Genomic DNA, 3,349 nt, shown 5'->3' with positions numbered 1-3,349 from the left:
GTGGGACTTTTGCTGCTGCATCACTGATGACAGAGATTTTACATCGGGTTTATATTTCGTGACCTTCAGAGATAGGCACGAGCTACTACTTTCATCCGTCGGGCTACTCCTATTATGAGACTTAACAACATTCATCACTGAGAACAAAGATTCACAAGTGTATGTGGATGAAACCAAAATACTGGTCAGATCTAGGAAGGCAGGGAGAGTTAAGGCAGAGGCATAGAAATTGCTCTTCCCCTCTCTCGTCAACCCATGTCTATGGTCTTTAAGATAACTTGTTATGTAAAATTATTTCTTTATCTAAGATGCACCTACACTGAATTTATCTGAAAAATAAAAAAGTCGATATTAAGAAAAAAAATGTAAATGGAAGATTATAAGAGAGGGTTTCGCATGCCAGTAAAAGTTACTGGTGTGCCATGTTTGGCACGTGTGCCAGGGGTTGCCCACCCATGCTCTAGGGTTAATAATATGCACTTTAACTTATTAAAGTTAGCTTAGCATCAATATTGTACCCCTTCACACTTTATAACAATTTCCACTTCACATTTCCTATTTCTCATTTCACACCTGACATTCTCATTTCACACATCCCACTTCACTAATGTAATAACCTTACAACAGCAGGTGTGTTGCACTTATAACAACCTAACAATTTCATTTACACCTTGTCAAACACACTATTGTTATAATATCTTCCTAATACTTTATAAGTACTTACATTATAAATGCCCTATGACTTTATTATTATTCTTAAACAGTCAGGCGTTTCTTAAGAAAATTCAGAGAAGATAAAAATGCCATAAATTTTACTACTTATCCGCCCATTTACCATTGCTGCTGTTCTTCATTCCTTCCCATAAATCCACATTTCTGACATTTCCCGTTAGCATGAAAAATAACCTTTAGCAATTCTTATAATGCAGATATTCTGGCTCTGAATTCTATGAGCTTTCATGTTTCTGAAATATCTTTGTTTTCCCCCCTCATTTTTGAAGGATATTTTTACGGGTATACTAGTAAAATTCTGTTGACAAATTTCATTCCACTGTCTTGTCTCTATTGCTTCTGATAAGTAGTCAGTGATGTTTCATATCATTGTTCCTCTGTATGTAATGTGTCTTTTATTCTCTGGGTGTTTTCAAAATTTTCTCTTTATCTTTAGTTTTGAGCGGTTTGACTAGTAGGGGCATGGGTGTGGTTTCCTTTGTATTTATCCTCAGTTTTTCTTCTTGCTCTCCAATTTCATCAAGGTTGTTGGACTACTTGATATTTTCCCATATATCCCTGAGGGTCTGTTCACTTTTCTTCTGTATTTTTCTCTTTATTCTTCAGGTTGGGTAATTTCTATTAATTTGTCTTCAAGTTTATTGACATTTTCTTTTTCCATTGCCAATGTGCTGTTAATTCCATCCAGTGAATACTTTATTTCAGTTTATTATCATTTTCAGTTTTGAAATTTCCATTTCTTCTTTTTTTAAAATATTTTATTGATTTTTTTTACAGAGAGGAAGGGAGAGGGATAGAGAGTCAGAAACATGGATGAGAGAGCAACATCGATCAGCTATTGGGGATGTGCCCGCAACCAAGGTACATGCCCTTGACTGGAATCGAACCTGGGACCTTTCAGTCCACAGGCCGATGCTCTATCCACTGAGCCAAACTGGTTAGGGCCATTTCTTCTTTTTTATAGCTTCCTCTTCTCTTTTGAGATTCCCTATTTTGTTATTCATATGAGCATATTTTCCTTTAGTTATCAGAACATATTTATCTGGTATGGACCACAGACCTAAATGTAAGAAGTCAATCTATAAAACTTCTAGAAGGAAACATAAGAGATCATTTTCATGATCTTATGAAAGGCAAAATTTCTTAGCATACAAAAGTCAAAAGCCATAAAAGAAAAATCTTGATAATTTGGACTTTATCAAAATTAAAACTCTCAGTTCTTCAAAATATACCTTAAAGAAAATAAAAAGGCAAACCAAAGACTGTGAGAAAAGATTCGCAATACATATATCAGACAAAGGATGTACACTAAGGACATCTAAAGAACTCCTAAAAATCAATCTTGACAAGAACATGAAGCTCAATTTTAAAATGGGGAAGGACTTGAACATTTTTCAAAAGAAGATATATGAGTGACATATAAGTAAATGAGAAGTGTTCAGCTTCATTAATCATTAGGGATATGCAAATTAAACTATGAGAGATCATGAGAATGGCTAAGACGGTAAAAACTGACAATACTAAACGTTGGTGAGCATGGAGAGCAACCGGAACTCTCATGCACTGATGGTATAGTTGTAAAATGGAACAACCACTTTGGAAAAGTTAGGCAATTTCCTATCAACGTGAACATATACTTAACCTCTGACCCAGCAATTCCACTTCTAGCTATTTACCCAAGAGAAATGAAAACATAGATCCAAAGACTTGTATGTAATATTCATAACAGCATTTTCATAACAGCAAAAAACCCAAACTGGAAATAACTTAAATGTTCATTAACAGGTGAATGGATAAACAAATTACGCTTATATCCATACTCTAACATAAAAAAGAAACAAACTGCTGATATGAACAGTATCTTTGGTGAATCTCAGAAACATACTGAGCAAAGGAAGTCAGACTGTTAAAGAGCACAGACTGTACGAGTCTACGTATATGACATCTAGAACAGGTAAAACTAATCTATGGTCACGGAAACAAGTGGTTACCTTGAATGGAATAGTTAGGATGAGACTGACTGCAAAGGAGCCCTAGGGAAGTTTGGGGGGGTGACATAAATATTCTGATAGGTGTCACAGTACATGGACATCTGCATCCATTAAAATTCATTTAACCATACATTGAAGTATGTACACCGTATTGTGTATAATTTATACCTCAATACAGTTGGGTTTTTTTGGAAAAATCCACCCATAGTTCCCCATTGCTCACAAGTGGCAGCATGGTGAAATTTCCCAGCTCCCCTGCCAAGAGCTAGTCTCAGCCTCCACCGAGTTCCATGCCTTTGTATACCCTCTATTCGACCACTCATCACACGCTATTTATTGTACAGCCTGTCACTGTTCCCAGGTCATGAGCTGCTTGAGGTCTAGGGCTGGTGTGACCAACCGTCCAGGTTTTCAGTACTAACACTGGGAGAGTCCCAGGCAAACTGGGGCTATCGGTCCCCTTATCCGGGACCTTGGGTTCAGTATCGGATCAGGTGCATGATGCATGCTAAGTAAATGCTTGCTGAAAGCCTACGGTGCGTGAGTTAGAGGGATCGCCAGGCTGTGCTACCTTGGTGCCTTCGTGCACATGGAGGCCCAGAGAGGTGAAGCCAGAGGTAGTGGCA

Source organism: Myotis myotis, unplaced genomic scaffold (genome assembly GCF_014108235.1).
Source record: "Myotis myotis isolate mMyoMyo1 unplaced genomic scaffold, mMyoMyo1.p scaffold_m19_p_6, whole genome shotgun sequence".
In the NCBI taxonomy this organism is placed as follows: Eukaryota; Metazoa; Chordata; class Mammalia; order Chiroptera; family Vespertilionidae; genus Myotis; species Myotis myotis.
Note: the sequence above shows the minus strand (reverse complement) of the source record.